Here is an 18,747-nt window from a genome sequence, read left to right on the forward strand (position 1 = left end):
ATTTAGACGCCTCTGAGCAATCCTCACAGTTTGACGCCCATTCTGTAAGAGGGACAATGGCATCCAAAGCCTTCTCACTAGGTGCCAGGATGGAGGATATCCACAATGCATCGAATTGGTCCTCTGATTCAACTTTTAAACAGTTTTATTTTAAACCGGTGACAAATCGGGTGACCTTGGTAGGTGATAAGCTTTAAATTAGCCTAATACTCATCACGGAGTCCTGACATAGAATTAAACATTTCCTGGCAAACGTAAAGAAAAGTTTCAATTCTATTAAGGACTTGGAGGCGAGGAGTAGCCCACCCAGTTTGTACTAGGGTACTGGGCCCTCCCAATGCACCTCTCAAGAGAGAGGGGAGCCCAATGACCTCATATAGGTAGGTACAAAAAATTTGATTTCTAGGTGTTTCATGAAGTAAAATTGTCGGTTTTACAGTGATGCATTAGTACCTGTTTGCATTAAACTTCGCTGATTCTAGTCTAGTGCTGCACTTATTGATGCTTCATCAGGGTATCTACCTAGTTTTTCATACTATTCTTTACTTTGTTGTGGTTGGACTCCACTAAACAGGAATGAAGGGAGGATGACTTGACTGTATTCATCAAGTTATCCTCCCGCCTGTGTTGGAGCGTAGCTCTTATAATCAAAATTAACATGAAATGTTTATTAACTAATGCATAATAATGCCGCATAGAAAATGTATTAATATGTTTTACTAAACGTGAGTCTGAAATGTGCCCACAGGGAGTGGCCACCAGTATATACGGGGACTAATAAAATTGACTAAAATGAGTCTCTGATGCACTAATGTATGATTTTGTATTAGTATTAAGAGCTATATGGTAATTCATTCACTAGGCCTTAGTTAGCATGAGTCGGGCCTAGCTGCCCGTTTCATACTAAATGTGTTTTTCTAACGTGCAGTGTGCTGACTTGCTGAAGGACATGTAATCTTATTTTTTCCAGAAGCTAGAAGATGAGTGAAATGTAGTAGATCCGTTCTCATGAAACTCGACTTGCTCAAGGAAACATTCTTGCTGAAAGCAACAGTGTAGACTTGTTACAGGAACAAGGTCGCCTAAACCGGTATAGACAATGGAACCACTGACTGAAGATGCGAGAGGACCACAAGAGTATGAAATCATACCGGACATTCTAACCCGTGGAGACGTCAATCACAAGAACTGATAAACTACGTGAGAACTGTTATGAGGTGACAATTTTGATGGTACCACTGGAAACCCATTGGATGGAGATAGTGGGGTGCCAAACCTACCGAATTAGAAATTAGGGGACTGTACAACAGAAAAGGGATAAAAACCTTTGACACGAGGAGCCATGAGGAGATGCCATTGCGAACTTTTGCTATGACCCAGACACTTTGTCACTCTGCCTAGAGACTTTGCTGTTTGACTCTTCAAACCATCCTCACCCTTATCTTGCCCGTTTTATACTTCTTCTCCTTATGAGGGAAGTGTCCCTACCTACCCCGTCTTGCTGAACTTTGCTGTGTTTCCTGGCTGATGGCGAATCAACTTATGTCCTGAGGACGAAGACGGACTCTGTATGCTAACCCATTACTGAGGGTAACTATATGATGATGAAATTATAATTGTCTGTTTGCCTTTCCTTTCTAGGTACCAACTGCTTCTTTTGACAGAGACCATAGATAGATGTTTTCTAAATTTGTGTTGCTAAATTGTTTTGCATGAAGCCCAACATGCCAATGCTAATTCGAGGTTAGTTAAGGGGTCCACTAAATGGACGCAAATAGACAAAGGACTGAATCAATGCTTTGTTGAATAATGCGCTAATGATACTCTGCCAAGGTTAACCTATGTTGACGTCGTGTTATGTTCTAATATTCGTGTTCTTTGCTTTGATGGTAAATCTTATTCGAATTGCCATATTATGACAAGGCTGATGTGTTTCATGGTTTTGAGACTAATAAACTTACTAGTATAATTGTAATCAATAGGGAATGAACATCATAAAATTGTACTAAACTGGTGTGGTTATTCATGACTGAGAGGTCATGGTGGTTTCCGAGTCTTATTAATGTTATTGATTAATCTAATTGATTTGCTATGGTGACTACTGATGACGTTATTGACTTATTGATTGACATGTTGATAAGCTATCTCGTCTTAAGGTGCCTTCAATCGGGGTCAAAAGATTCATTGGCCTAAAACGAGTCCCAGAGTGAATACATTATTTGGGTTGGGACACGTTAGCACCTCTGAGCCCTTAATAGAATTGAAACTTTCCTTTACATTTGCTAAGAAATTTTTCATTCCATCTAAGTCGGGCAGAGCTCGTGGTGGACTCACCAGTTTTTACTCTGTGAAAGTGACTGATTTTAAAGCACGATAAATGTTGGTACTCTTCTTGTTTTCTGGTCTCCATTTTATCACTCACTGTTGATTTTGACATCTTGTTAATACATTTTTATTATAACATATTCAATCAATTGAACAGGGACCCCATTGATCAAATGGATAACTTCCTCCTGGGATTTTACCAAAATTCGAAGCATACTGTACATATTGTCTGGTTTGGGGACTTTAATATTAGTATTTGTAAACTGTGACATGTGCCGTGAGCAAAACGTAAATGTAACTCACTTTTCCCATTTTGTATATGGGGAAGCCCTTAACGGAGTACTAATAAGGTATGATCTAGTCTTTTCAAGTACTGTTTGAAATCATGGCATTGCCTTAGCACCCACTTTTATAGGGAATCACCCAGGATGCACCACAGACCACATCTTGTTGTCTTCTGAATTATTGCCCTACTTGATTGATTTGAAGGTTCTAGGGTGACACTAGGGATCATAACCCACTATACATTATCCTGGATTCCCTTATTCGAAAAACAAACCCTAAAAAAATGATAACTTGGAAATTACATGGAATAAGGGCTTAAAAATAAAATGTAACAAAGTCGACCCTGTTCTATTTAATCACACTATAGTTAATGACTCTATAGGGCCCATTATGACCTGTTTAACTACTGGTATGGGGCCTGAGGCGTTCTGACCTGCTTTGGAAAATATCTGTGAGGTTTTTTTCAAATACCCTCATATGCAAGGTTGCCCCTAGAGAACCATTATTCTACTACTGGTTTAATGCGGCATGCTCTATAGCTCAGAAGCAATTGTTGTTTGCCCTAAAGAATCATCCCCGTGTAGATTGTGACGTTAAACCGGCTAGAGCGACTTACAAAAAGGTCCTTAAAGAAAGGAAAAGGGAGATCAGTTCTAAAGCTTGGGATGACCTCCAAAAAGCTGGGGGAAATGAAGACAGTTACAAATTTTGGGAGGTGATCAACAGGTCATACTTTAAGGTCTCAGATGCCCCAAATATAGATACTGTTATCGAGGTGCTTGGGTGACACATTTTACCAACTTTGTGTTCTGTGGGGGAAGATCAACTTACACAGGGCTCAATCCCCCCTTTATCTTAACCACTAGTGATTTCCAAAATGTTTTCACTGTTGATGAAGTCATTAGTGCCAGCACCAAATGCATTCCTGGTAAGGTGCCGGGTCCAGGTGGCGTACCAGCAGATATCTTCAAGTCTAACATCCCTCTTTGGGCCCCTCTTTAACACAGGTTTTCAGGTCAGTAACTCAGGGTCTTTTTCCAGTAGCGTTGAAGACCACTTTATTGGTCCCAATTTTTAGAAAGGGGGGACAGGTCTTTACCGTCATGCTACCACTCAATCTTGCTCATTGATTTGTGTGTAAAAATCTTGGGCAGAGTTCTACTGTCCCATCTAGAAGACTGGCATCTGCAAATAACCTATTAGCTGATGTCCAATATGGTTTTAGACCTGGCCTAGAGACAACAGACCAATGCCTAAACCTGTATTTAATCACAGGGAAATAAACAAAGGCAAAAAGTGAATCAGTGATCCATTCAGGTCTTCAGTGATTTATCGAGTGCTTTTGACCTTGTGAATCGAGAAAATCTGTGGGACCTAATGGACGAGGGATGGTTGTAGAACCGGAATTGTTCACACTCATAAATCAACTCCACCAAGACCTGACAGTAATGATGCGTTATGTCCCTTCTGGTGAATGCTCACCACACATTAAATCTTTCAGGGGTGTTAGGTGGGATGCATATCTTGGCCCCTTTCCTCTTGTATATAAACAGGATTACCTATTTTCTGATGGAGAAAGGAAGGTCTAAGTGCTACACTTCAACCCTGGTGGTCAGGCCGCCAGGGAACCGCCAGCTCCGCTAAGATCGGAGGTGGTGTCAGTCCTAATCGGCAAGCAGCGCCGTCCTGGGGATTACAACCCCCTTCTCAGCCAGCGGCTTCATGGCAGTACTACTGCCATGAAAGTGTGGGCAGAGAATGGGTGCAGGGGCAGTGCAGAAGCCCTCCTGGTGAGCACCATCACAATGTTCACAGTCACAATGCAAGGGGACTGGGCCACCCTGCATGCTACAGCATTGCCGGCTGCTTGATTACGAGCCGAAGACAATGCTGTAGACTGTTTCCCACTAGGCTGGTTAGGTTTCTGCTCGCTGACCTAGCCGGAAACTCTTATTAACTTTGGTGGTCATAGGCGGTGGTCCCCTGTTGGGAGTTTGGCAGACGGAGTTTTCCGTCTGCCAAACTCGAAATCTGTCCCAAAGTCTTTTAGAATGGGAGACCATCTTGTAGCAAAGGTAAATAATTTTAATTAGTTAGGAATTATTTTTAATCAGTCACTTAGTTGGGCGCCCCTCATAACAGCTAGACTTCAATCCTTTTACAGGAAATCAGAAGCCATATTTAAATTTGCCTGAAAAGTGCAACATAAGCCTTTACCTGAAATGCTGAGCCTTTATAAGTCCCAGTGCCTCATGTCAGGAACCTATGGTCTCAGGTTGTGGGGGTACAATAAAGCTGGGCCCCTTCAAAGTGCAGAAAACAGTTTTACCCACAGATTACTGGCAGTCCTGTGTAATACAGCTACCTTAATATGTCATGAGGAAGTGGGGCCAACATTTACAGAACACCTGATCGGCCTGGCACCGCTACTACTTTGGGTACATTTGGGGCACACCTGAATCTATAGTGACTAGAACATGCATTACCTATTTTTTGTCATCAGATAAAGCCACTCAGATCCCATGGTTATCTTACATTAAAAAAAAACTTAACATATTAAGCCTCATGGACCTGTACAATAACCCTCTCACGATTAAGCAGAACATAAATTACGTGTTAAACAGTGTTATCTGGACTATCACCAAAATATAAGGCCAAAGTTTCCATCGTTAGGTATGCCTCCATTTCCACAACAAGTGCGATGGAGTCATATCCAGGGTGGATTAAGAACCTCACCCACCAGCACCAGCTAATAATTTTAAGGATGGAAACACTGCATTTTAAATTTGCTTTCCCTAAAGGAGGTGCTTGGAACACAGATATTCCGCCTTGCGGGTGTGATGGCCTTTTGACACAGATCACTAGTATTTTTTTTTATTTTGTACCCTGTACTCTGACCTGATATGCTCTTTTCTGGTTCCACTGCTACATTAATTGAACCTGAGACTTTATAGAGAGGGGCTAATATATTTGTAGTCTTTAAGCTCATGGGAGTTGTGTTTCTCCGTTCTAAATTTTATAATAACAACCTTTCAGATTTGGAAGAGATATGTATTATTTATTCTGAGCATTTTATGCACCCTTGACATGCGTATGGCGCTTTTATGGTATTTCCTTTTAGGCGTTCTTAGTGCTTTGTAAATTTTAATCTTGCTGTATGCTTTTATTTTTGAGCTATGCTTGGATGGCTTCCGGTCAAATAAAGTTTATTTGACTTGAATAGACATTTATGATTTTTAGTAATGGGGACAACTGTGCATAGTAAACACGTTTTTCTTTTGTGACTCGTTAATCTTCTGCATGGATTTTGAGGGTTGAGACCACAATAAGAGAGAAAATATAGTTGCTATTTATCATTATTCTTCCTAAGGGAATAAGTCACGTGGTAAAAACTAATGGTGCCACTAGAGTCTTGAGCAGCATTACAATGAGATTATATTGGGTGGGAAGCACAGCTTTTCGCATATTATTAATACATTGATTTGGAGGTATGATCTGTTGAATAAAATGTTTTCACAAGATTGTTTGCTAAAAGCATAATTATTTTGAATTCTATAGTACTGAACATGAGATAGGTTTGTTTCTTCAGTTACCTACGAGCACATTTGCATGATGAAAAAATCAGTGATGGTCCCAAAATGCTTGTATATAACTATGGCGATAGAGGTTTGTGAACGTTATGCATTTATTTAACATTGCCAATTAAATGTGAACTTAGTAAAATAGAGAAATAACTGGATGTTGACCCAGTAAATGGTGTGCACTATTTAAGTGGTACACTTGACTGGAGTTTGATTTTCAGCAAAGATCAAAGTCTCAGTCGGCCAATGGGAGAGAATAGCAAGAACGTAATGGAGGAGGCAGGGAAAACTGAGCTGACATGATACAACAGATAAGAGACAAGAAATATGGCTGGACTAGGTCCGTGTCTTCCTGTAGTGGATTTCTTCTCTCTGAATGTGGGTGGGGCCCAGATGGTGGAACAGGAATTTCCAGCACTAGACCACTAGGGCTTTTATGTTGTTGAGGGAGCGGGTCCTTGGGCACTTTTAGACTGATGTGTCCTCTGGAGGGGGGGGGGGGGTAAGAGGGAAGCCCACTAGACATCAGGGAACAATGTTTTAAAGGGGAGTGACCCCTTGGGCAAGGGTCATTTACCTTGGGTGGGAGGGGGGGGGGGGAGTTTTTTTTTTATTCCGTCCCCTTCCTCCTAGACAAGATCACCCATTTTTAGGCCAATCTGCCCGGGGCTGACCATTAGACACTAAGGTTTATATTTGGATGAGGATCAACCCATTGGGCAGGGGTCGCTCCCCTTGGGGTATAATTTTGTTTTGATATTCTGCCCCAACCCGAAGGGCAGTTCAGCCATTTTTAGGTGAAAGGCCACTAGACACCAGGGATAGTGTGTAGGAGGGTCTGTCCCCCTGGGAGCCTTTTTCCCCTCTGGTGGTGTCTTCTTTTGCCTTTGTCATGCCTCCTTTCAGGGGAATGTCAGTGTCTTTTGATTTATATTTTATATATATATTTTTTTTTTTTATTGTAGAGCCAATTTGTTTATTTGTCTTGGTGATGAATCCTGTTTGTGGGTGCAGCTTTGGCAGATCTGTAGATTTGTTGAATTGTGGTTGGTAAGCAACGTTTTGTAATCTTTTCAACTAATGTGCATCCTTGGACTGTTTGTATTATTTTTTAGACTGCTGTAATAATGTTTAAATCTTTAGCTTTTTGTGTTGTTGTCTTTCAAAGTAATGTATTGATTTGTGCACGTTCTATACTGATTTGTGGTAAGTGTAATGTGTGTTTTTCCCTTTCCCAGTGGGACTTCTTTGGTGCTTGCTCTGTCTGTGCAGATTAGGTGCAATTGATCCTCAGGTTTGCTGTCTCTGGCAAGTGAGTGGTATTTTTTCTGAGTATATAGACCTTTGTGTGCTTTCAATTGATTGCCTTTTCCTTCCAGATTACTCGATGCCAGTAGTTTTACTTTGTTTGATAAAGCCACAGTATATTGCTGATTTTGCAGAGTGTCGGTTATTGTTAACTTATTTATTGTGTTACTTTTAAGAGTAAGAATTATGGCTAACCACAGGATTACCACTTTGCAGGTTTGCTTTTCAAATCTGACTCTTTTTCTGAGGCAGAGAACCGAGTCCAAGATTCTGGCAGTGAATTGTCTGTCTGAGAGGAAATATCTGATGATAAAGCCAGTAACAGTGCTTTATCAGGAAATGCCTCTTTTATTAGAGAACACTGATATGCTGATAGTGTAGCAAGTGGAATCTGGATTACAGCCTGGGGCTGAAAGGATTCCCACTGAAAGTGCTGAACTCTGGGTGCAACCTGTGTTGTCTGCCTTTAGCAAAGTCAATGTTGTAAACTTTTTGCCTATAAATGTCTTTCAGTTGTTTATGGATGATGTATTTTTGGATGAGAATGTTGACCAGATTAATTTGTATGCTGACAAGGTTGGCTGGGATCACCATACGGCCTTGGTCACTCCACAAAAAAAAAAGAAAAAGACAAAAAAAAGCATGCAGGGGAGCCCAGTTAAACCTAAAATAAAAATGAATTTGATCTTGTGCAATGTAGCATTGTCTATATAAAAATAGCACCATCCACTACTGTTTCGATCTCCCCTACAAATGGTTGTAATGAAACAGTAAGATAACAACAAACTGCCCTAAAGGACTCCATGCACAAATGTTAAACCAACGGCCTTACACAAATGGCACAGAGTCGTAGCCTCTAGGCTGGAGTAGGACAGGTTAAAAGAAAACAAAGTTAAGATAAAGCTAGTCGAGCACCTAAGCAGCTACTCCTTCTCAGAACTGAGGCACAGCCTTCTCGCTGTGGCTTGGCACGGTGACTTAGGGCACAGTTGAAGGTCTGGATTTGTTTAGGGTGTGATGGAACCAAAGTTGTCTGTGCGGGCTGAGAAGCCTGAAGCACCTTCTCCTGGCAGTGGACTCAGAGGACAAGATTAATTTGCGAGAGACAGGTCAGCCTGTGCCCTGCCATAATGAAGGAACCCTATTATGGTGATACAGCTCCTGTATCATCATAGGAGCAGGTGGGGTGCACAAACTGCCTACAAAGCCTGGAACCAGCAGCATACTGGAGCGACTAGCAATTGTAGTCGGTGTATGGCAATAGCCTGACAGAGAATGAAGGACCTAAAGGTTGTGCTAGGCAGAAAAGACCTACTGCTGTCCACAGCCGTTCGGCTTTGCTCTACACAGTGATCACTGATAAAAGGGACTTACGCAATGCTGCTTCTCTTTCGCATAAAGTGTAGTAGTCTTGCCTGTCACCCCATTTTGCCCCTAAAGTAGTAAAATACAGACATTCCAAGGACAGCTGGGACTTTTTTCTTTCCATGCTCAGTTGCAGTGTCGGAAGCCTTTGGCGATGCTGAAATCTTGGGTGATTCACAGTGACAGTCCTGACAGAGAGAGAAACTGCATCTGACAGATCTGTGAACCACTACCATGGTATATACTGGAAGGCTTAAAAAGTGGATGGTACACTTGATGAACTAAAAGTTCAAAAGGAGCACAGGGAGGAAATGATCAGACCCTACACTTGAGCAAAGTCATTAGAAACCCGTGTTAATTTGCACGGGGATGATGTGCATCACACAATATGGCCAGAGATGCAAAGATCAGGGTTCTAGCAGAGCCTCCAGTGACAGAGAGTGACGAAGAATGCCCCAATTTACTTTATTTCTGGAGGAAGGATGTTCTGAAAAGTGACCATGTGTGTCTGAATGTTCAAGGAGTGGTCCAGTTCCTTACAAAAGGACCCTGGATGCAGGGGAGGTTATGGTCGTCTTTCGACATCTTTCTCAAAAGGAAGCAAGTCACAAGAATGGCAGAGTGACAAACTTTTTTCCAGACTTACATCATGTGATTCAGAGGAGGAGGAGGTCAGAGTTTCAAGCTATTTCACCACTCTGCAGGGAGTTATGAAAGAGGACCAAACACATGTTCTCCCAGTGACATACCCCTGAGACATATTGGATGATAGAAGATCGGAGCGATGGAGCTGAGTTTGAGGATATTGCGGTTATGTTTTTTTTTTAAAAGAAGACTAACTAGTTTATGCCTGCACACAGCTAGGGGAATTTTGGCAGGTAAGTGTTCATGATGTTCCATTTTGTATGCTGGAATTCCTTTATCTGCCAGCCTCTACCCCTTCTTGCACCGTTATGTTCATTGGGAAATCAGGATTTGGAAATTTCGTTAGGGGTGCTTAATTATAATCCAAGCAAATATGCATAATTTAGTTGGGACTCAGTACAACAATGCATTCATCTCCAAATCTCTAAATTGAGCTAATACGTTCTTCAAGTGGCCTTTACCTTATATCATCGCATCATGATAAGACGTGATCAGTTAACAGAAAAAAACATCAGTTAACAGTACATTTACATCAAAGGAATACCAAGCTATCATTTCAGGAAAACGTAGGGTAATGTGCACCAAAACAGCACAGGGTAATACGCATTAAATGAGCACTGGATGCTCTGCATTAGGAAAGAAAACTGGAGATTTGTATAATCCAAGGGAGAAAACGATATGAATTGGGAGAGCCCACGGCTTCTCTGCCAACTGCTTCAACCACCGACAGAACCGCCCAGGAAAACCCAGCGAACCCTGGGGCTCAGGGATGAATAGGCCACCATGCAGTTTAGCAGAGATTCTAATCAAGTGTGTCTGCAGCTGTGATATTTGATTAGATGTAAGGGCCCAAGACCAAGTCCATATGTTGTTGCTTCTTTACTAGATGAAAGTTTTCTGATTTAAGTGATGTAAAGATAGTATTATTTTCTTTGTAACGGCAGGACAATGCAACAATACACATTAGAAATAACATATTCCAACCATTCAACACAACCCACAAATGCCCTGAATCAGGCTACCATACTGTGTTCAACTATAATTGCCAACAATACATACTAATAAAACACCGGTACACATAATCATAAAGCAATTCACAGAGAAGTTCATATACACTCAATGCATATATGCTACTTATTTGGCAATTACAACATGCCATCACAAAATATCCAGCAGAACAAGTGGGTCAGAATAGCTCCCATAGATCCAACACAGCTTATGTGGCCCATGTAATTGCCATCACCAACTACAGCTTGTTCGTGCCATGTATAACGCAATATCAAGTTCAAGTAAAAGTTAAATTACTAACTTAATAATCACAAAAGCATTAAGTAAAGCTGTTCATCCTCATTTTAGCTTACACCCGTATTATACACCTGAAGTGTGGAATAGATAGAGCAGACGGTGCTTTTTCTGGGTAGAGGATTCTCTTTCATGGGACTTAAATGTATGGTATTATCTAAACTGTTTCACATCAGACACGATACTCTATCTTTCTTACTGTACAAATATACACAAGAAGTTTCCTCGGTCTAAAAAGAGGAAACTAAGACAAGAAATATGGGATTATCCTCTGTACTCAACCTTTTTTGTGTACAACTAATCACCCTCAGAGAACTTCGGGTTTCTTCAATCTGTGTAATTGAGGATCTTAAGGCCTGGTGATCTAATGGAAGGCAACATCATGAATGCTATTTATTCATCACCTAGCGTTCTTGCAGGAACCAGAATAAAAATAAGATTTACCCGACTTGCCATTGAGAGTAGGTTCTGGTATCTTCGCAGTTGTATCTTTGTAATTAGTATGTAGAATATTTTAGTATGGTGAATCTTTACATGCGTATTCCAGGAATGTAGAATGGTCTATGGAACTACTACAGAGATCACTTGCTAGCTGGGTGATGTGGTGGCTGGGACATTTCTTGTAACCTGTTGAATTTCATTAAACTTTGTTTAAACATAATCATCCTGAGTGGGGTTGTTGGAAAATGGCCCTCTCTGAAGGGTCACCCCAAACTTTTTGCCTTCCTCCTCCTTTTTTTCTGGCCTAATTTTTGTTGGCTTCAGGACTCTGGACACTTTACCACTGCTAACCAGTGCTAAAGGGCATTTGCTCTCTCCCTTCCCTAAAACATGGCAACATTAGCCTATACCCAATTGCCATATTTAATTTACTTGTAAATCCCTAGTAAAGTGCACTACGTGTGCACCTAGCATGCAAATTAAATGCTACTAATGGGCCTGTAGCACTGATTGTGCCACCCACATAAGTCGACCCTTAACCATGTCTCAGGCCTACCATTGCAAGGCCTGTGTGTGCAGTTTCACTGCCACCTCAACTTGGCCTATACAACTACTTGCCAAGCCTTAAACTCCCCTTTTTCTACATATAAATCACCACTAAGGTAGGCCCTAGGTAACCCATAGGGCAAGGTGCTATGTGAATAAAAGGCAGGACATGTACTTACATGTTTAACATGTCCTGGTAGTGAAAAACTCACAAATTTGTTTTCCACTACTATAAGGTCTGCTTCTCTCATAGACTAGCATTAGAACTGCCCTCATCTACTTTTAAGTGGCAGATTCTGATCTGGAAGGAGTAGCCATGTCCTGTTTAATATGGTCAGAATAGTAACAGAAAACCCTGCTTACTGGTGGTGTTGGATTTTATATTACTATTTTAGAATTGCCACTTTTAGAAAGTGGGCATTTCTGTGCACTTACTGCCATCTGTGCCTTACAGACTGTCTCCAATCCACATCTGGTCTGTGCTGGATGAAAGCTCCCCTTGTGCATTCCAACCAGACTGTCATAAATACAGGGCACTCAGGAATATCTGTATTCATCTGCATACTGAATGGGTCTCCTTAGGCAGGAAGTGTGTGGGTAGGGGTGGGGGGCTCCCTCCTACACTTCAATGGCGAGTGGCCTGCCCCCACACAAAGGACTAACAACCCCCCACAGAATCCTGGCAGACGGGACTGGGCTGAAAGGGGATCCTGTGCACTTCAAAAGCACTCTTAGACCTTCCCCACACTTCAAAGGCACTTTTGGGGTATATATACTGGGTCTCTGACCCCACCAAATCAGATGCTTCTGGATCAACACCTGGAGTCTGTCAGAGGGACTGCCTGGCTGCCCAAAGGACTTATCTGGACTGCTTTGCTAAGAAGGACTGCTGCCCTGCTTAGGGCCCTGCTGCCTGCTGGCCTGTGATTCTGCTGGAAGGACTCTGCCTTCCCCACAAGTGCTCTCCAAGGCCTTGGATTGAGCTTGTCTCCTGTTCTGAAGCCTCGGGGCCAAAAAAAGAATTCACCCCAGAGAAGAAAATACCTGCGTGTCGCAAAATTGACGCAACACCTGCAGAAATCGACGCAGCGCCAGCCTTGCGGCTAAAAATTTGTCACATCACCTACCGGATCGACGCAGCGCGTACGTCAATGATTTTCAACGCATCGTCCCTAGACATCAAAATATCCCTGCATCGCAGTCAGGAACCAAGGCTGGACTCCTGGAAATCAATGCATCACCTTGCAGCATGGAAAGAAACGATGCATCGTCTGTGCTGCGCCAGAAGAACGAGTTACTTACCTTCGGTAACGACTTTTCTGGTGGATACATTAGCTACCTGTGGATTCCTCACCTCATGAATACTCCCATGGCGCCAGCATTCGACGGAAATCTTCTTACTAGTCTCTGCACGTCGACGAGGACGTCACTGTCTCGCACGCGACGCCGTCTGACGTCATACAGGCAATAAGAGGTCCTCGACGACGTGCAGACGTCAGTACCAATCATTTTTTACGTGCATGAGAACAACCAGGCAATGCAATGAAAGAGCAAGGCAACATCCATTATATTGTAAAATACACCACATTGTATGAATAACTGTAAATCTTTTTATCTACATATATATATATATAAAACTCTCTCTTTTAAAATATATACACACACCAAGTATATACCATATACACATATATATATATACAAATATATTATATATATACATCTATTGCACCCTCAAGGACCAAGAGGAGCGCACTCAAGGATTACTTGGCAAGACCATAAAGGCAACGGGGAGGCGGGTGGGACCGTGAGGAATCCACAGGTAGCTAATGTATCCACCAGAAAAGTCGTTACCGAAGGTAAGTAACTCGTTCTTCTGAAGGATACAACTACCTGTGGATTCCTCACCTCATGAATAGAGTCCCAAAGCAGTACCACGCCCGGCGGTGGGTGCCTAAATGGTCAAACCAAGAAATCCTGCAGCACTGACCGTGCAAAATGGCCGTCCCTTCTAACCTCAGAATCTAAACAGTAATGTTTTGCAAAAGTGTGAAGGGACGACCAAGTTGCGGCCTTGCAGATGTCGACCACAGGAACACCTCTGGCTAAGGCCGAAGTGGCCGACTTAGCTCTGGTGGAATGAGCTCTAATGCCCTCAGGAGGATCCTTCTTTGCCAAAGAGTAACATATTTTAATGCAAAGAACAACCCACCTGGATAGTGTTCTCTTGTGGACTGCCTTTCCTCTCCTCTTGCCCACGTATCCAATAAACAGCTGATCCTCCAGCCTGAAATCCCTTGTTCTATCGATAAAGAAGCTCAACGCTCTCTTTGGGTCCTGACGGTGCAGTCTTTCTTCCTCTTTGGAAGGATGAGGCGGAGGATAGAACGTGGACAAAGTAATTGCCTGAGCCAAATGGAAGGGTGAAACAACCTTCGGGAGGAAAGCAGCCTTGGTCCTCAACACCACCTTATCCCCATAAAAAGTTGTATAAGGGGGTTTTACTGATAAGGCCTGCAACTCACTCACTCTCATTGCTGATGTTATAGCTATCAGGAAGACTGTTTTTAAAACCAAATACCTCAAGGGGCAAGAATGCATAGGTTCAAAAGGGGACCCCATAAGGAAAGTCAGGACTAAGGACAAATCCCATTGCGGCATAACGAATGGCTTTGGAGGATATTGATTTAGAAGACCTTTCAAGAATCTGATAACAATAGGGGATTTAAATAAAGATGGTTGGTCTGGAAGACATATGAAGGCTGACAAGGCCGATAAATAACCTTTAATGGTAGCCACTGCACAACCTTTTTGCGCCAGAGATAGAGCAAAAGACAAAATGTCCGATAGATGAGCATGTATGGGATCAATCTGCCTCTCTCCACACCACGCAACAAATTTAGACCACCTATTAGCGTAGATAGATTTAGTGGAGTGTCGCCTGGCCGCTAATATAACATCCACTACCTCAGGCGGGAGAGAGAAGGAACTCAGGTTGCCCCGTTCAATCTCCAGGCATGTAGGTGCAGACTCTGGAGGTTGGGGTGTAGAACCTGCCCCTGCGACTGTGAGAGGAGGTCTGCCCTGAAAGGGAGACGGAGCGGTGGGCACGTTGAGAGTTGGAGAAGGTCGGAGTACCACACCCTCCTTGGCCAATCCGGAGCTATTAAGATTACTAGAGCCCGGTCTTGGCGAATCTTCCTCAATACTCGAGGAATCAAGGGTATGGGAGGAAACGCGTAAAGCAACTGGCCGCACCAGGTCATTTGAAACGCGTCCCCCAACGCTTCCTGCATCGGATACTGAAGGCTGCAGAACAACGGACAATGCGCGTTCTCTCGAGTGGCGAACAGATCTACCCGAGGAAACCCGCACTTCTGGAAGATTAAACGGACTTGATCTGGATGGAGACGCCACTCGTGGTCTGCCGAGAAGTGGCGACTGAGACTGTCCGCACGCACGTTCAAAACTCCGGCCAGATGGTTTGCTATCAAGCAAATCCGATGGTCCTTTGCCCAGGACCATAGTCGAAGAGCTTCTCTGCAGAGAAGGTACGACCCCACTCCTCCCTGCTTGTTTATGTACCACATCGTGGTAGTATTGTCCGTTAGGACCTGTACCGACTGACCACGAAGGGAAGGGAGGAAGGCCTTGAGAGCCAGACGTACAGCCCGTAACTCTAACAGATTGATGTGAAAAATCTGTTCCTCTGGAGACCAAAGACCTTTGATCTCCAGATCCCCCAGATGAGCTCCCCACCCTAGAGTGGAAGCATCCGTTATGACTGTTGTCACTGGTGGCGACTGCTGGAACGGCTTTCCTTGTGAAAGATTGTTGCTTGCAATCCACCACTTCAAATCCACAGCAGCATCTCTGGAGATCTTGACAGTACCCTCTAGATCCCCTCTGTGTTGAGACCACTGCCTTCGGAGGCACCACTGAAGAGCCCTCATGTGCCAGCGAGCATGCGTGACCAACAGAATGCAGGAGGCAAAAAGACCGAGCAGACGAAGGACCTTGAGGACTGGAACTACCGCTCCATTTCGAAACATTGGAACCAAATCCTGAATATCTTGAATCCGCTGAGGCGGAGGAAAGGCCCGACCCAATGTTGTATCCAGTACTGCCCCTATGAACAGGAGGCGCTGAGAGGGCTCTAGGTGAGATTTGGGCTCGTTCACCGAAAAGCCCAGGTCGAACAACAACTGGGTTGTTGACTGCAGATGACGCAACACAAGCTCCGGGGACTTGGCTTTGATTAACCAATCGTCCAAGTAAGGGAATACTGCTATCCCCTTCCTTCTGAGCTCTGCCGCAACCACCGACATCACCTTCGTGAAGACTCGAGGTGCTGAAGTAAGACCAAACGGAAGGACCGCAAACTGGTAGTGTTGCGATCCCACCACAAACCGGAGATACTTCCTGTGTGACTTGAGTATCGGGATATGAAAGTAAGCATCCTGCAAGTCGACAGACACCATCCAGTCTTCCATGTTCAACGCCAAAAGCACCTGTGCTAGGGTCAGCATCTTGAACTTTTCCTGCTTGAGGAACCAATTCAAGATCCTCAGGTCCAGAATTGGTCTCAAACGACCATCCTTCTTGGGAATCAGGAAATACCTTGAGTAAACTCCTTGACCCCTTTCCTGCTCCGGGACCAACTCCACCGCGCCCTTTAAAAGGAGGACTTCTACCTCCTGTTCTAGCAACAGGAGGTGTTCTTGTGAACAATACGAAGGGCGGGCGGGATGAGGGGCGGAAACTCCCGAAAGGGAAGGGTGTAGCCTTTTCCCACAACACTGAGAACCCAAGTGTCCGACGTAACAGTCTCCCATTTGGTGAGAAAATGCTGTAATCTTCCCCCTACAGGAGAGGAGTGAGTGGGAAATGGTGGAAGCCTAAGGCTGCTTCCCCTGCTGCACCCCGCCAGAGGATGAGGAAGAGGCAGAGTGCTGCTGAGAAGCTCCCCTGGTGCGGACCCTACCCCTCCCCCTAAAAGATCTATAGGGATGGGAAGAGGCAGGTTGCTGATATCTTCCCCGAAAGGAAGAGGAGGAAGAGCCACGCCCAAATCCACGAAACCTCCTGAAGAATCTGGAAGAGGCCGTGGAAGAAGGAGCTTGGAGTCCCAGCGACTTAGCCGTGGCCCTGCTCTCCTTAAACCGTTCCAAGGCCGAATCAGCCTTAGCCCCAAACAGTTTGTCCCCATCAAACAGGAGATCCAACAATGTGGACTGTACATCTGCCGAAAAGCCCGAGTTACGGAGCCAGGCCTGTCTCCTTTCCACCACAGTTGTGCCCATTGCTCTGGCTACCGAGTCGGTGGTATCCAGTCCCGTCTGGATAATTTGGGTCGCAGCAGCCTGAGCATCAGAGACAAGATCCAAAAGACCCTGGGGAAGCTCTGTAAACGAAGAGGAGATGTCATCCATCAGAGCATGAATATACCTCCCCAGGATACAGGTTGCATTGGTGGCTTTTAAAGCCAGACTGCAGGACGAAAAAATCTTCTTCGACTGCGCCTCCAGCTTTTTTGAATCTCTGTCCCCCGGCACCGTCGGAAAAGAACCAGGCGCTGACTTGGACGAACAGGAGGCCTGCACAACCAAGCTCTCCGGCGTAGGGTGCCTAGATAGGAAACCAGGATCAGTTGGAGCCGTCCGATACCTCCTGGCCACGGCTCTGTGAACTGCTGGGGAAGATGCCGGCTTCTTCCACACCTCTAAAACCGGATCCAGCAGAGCGTCATTAAAAGGTAATAGAGGCTCCGCCGCGGCTGAGGCCGGATGCAACACCTCTGTCAAAAGGTTTTGTTTCGCCTCCACCACCGGCAAAGGCAGGTCCAAAAAACTAGCTGCCTTCCGTACCACTGTATGAAAGGAAGCAGCTTCCTCTGTATATTCCCCCGGGGACAAAAGGTCCCACTCAGGGGAAGTGTCCAGCCCACTGGCCGACTCCAGTCCACGCAGCCCATCACCCGAGTCCTCTAGCTCTCCTTCCTCTAGGGCTCGTTGGTACTCCTGCTCCTCTAGTACCCGGAGAGCACGCCTCCTTGAATGCAGTCGTTGCTCAATCCGCGGAGTCGACAATACCTCCGCCGAAGTCGGAGATCGGCGCCGATCTTCCGAAGCCACCGACGCCGCATCCGGCGCCACAGGTAACTTCGGCGCCGACTGAAGAGCAGATGAAACGGATGGACCCACCGGAGTCACAGGCCGAAATCTCGACGTCGACGGCATGGAAATCCCTGGGGCCAATCCGTCCGAAGCCATCGGAGCGGCCACCGGCGCCGACACTGGCGCCGAGCCCACGTTCCCAAACGGGAGAAAGGGCATAAAGGGTGCCGGCCGAAGAGGCGCAGGATCACCCAAAGAAAAGGCCAAAGGCCCAGCCGGAGCACCCCCTGGAGCCATCTGTTGGAAGATGGCATACATCGCATTCAAGAATGCGGAACTATCGGCTCCAGGGGTGGGAAAAGCCGGATACTGGGGTGCCTGACTCGGAGGCGACCCCGACGCCGGCCTCGGCGTCTGCGCCGGAGAAAACACTTGAGGCTCCAATACCTCAATCACCGACGCCTGTCCAGGCGAAGTTGGAGACGCCGGAGAGAGCAACGGCGTCGAAGGATGCGGCGTCACCGTGGGGCTGACCTCCCATGTCCTCCGGCGCCGATCCGGAGACCTGGAACGAGCCTCCCTTGAATGACGCCGAGATTCTCTACGGCGCCGGGAGTCTCGATGACGCCGATGTCTTGGAGAAGACTTTTTCTTGTGATGCTTCTCCTTTGACTTGGCCATAAACAGCTTCGCCTCGCGTTCTTTAAGGGCCTTCGGATTCATGTGCTGACACGAATCACAAGTCGAGACGTCGTGGTCGGAGCTCAAACACCAAAGGCAATCGGAATGAGGATCCGTCACCGACATCTTGCCTCCACACTCACGACAAGGCTTAA

General features: G+C 45.0%; 1 protein-coding gene and 1 long non-coding RNA gene across 2 annotated transcripts in view; one reads left to right on the top strand and one right to left on the bottom strand.

The window, feature by feature from the left end:
* MED20 (mediator complex subunit 20) overlaps window positions 1–18,747 on the bottom strand; it is a 45,474-nt gene that overhangs the window by 17,014 nt on the left and 9,713 nt on the right. The gene's annotated exons all lie outside the window — the stretch shown is intronic.
* Window positions 7,429–18,747, top strand: part of LOC138299823 (uncharacterized) — a 67,442-nt gene continuing 56,123 nt past the window's right edge. The window contains exon 1 of the long non-coding RNA XR_011204839.1: window positions 7,429–7,503. This is a non-coding gene — a long non-coding RNA (uncharacterized lncRNA). The remainder of the gene's footprint in view (window positions 7,504–18,747) is intronic.

The sequence above is a fragment of the Pleurodeles waltl genome, chromosome 6 (genome assembly GCF_031143425.1).
Source record: "Pleurodeles waltl isolate 20211129_DDA chromosome 6, aPleWal1.hap1.20221129, whole genome shotgun sequence".
Taxonomy (NCBI): Eukaryota; Metazoa; Chordata; class Amphibia; order Caudata; family Salamandridae; genus Pleurodeles; species Pleurodeles waltl.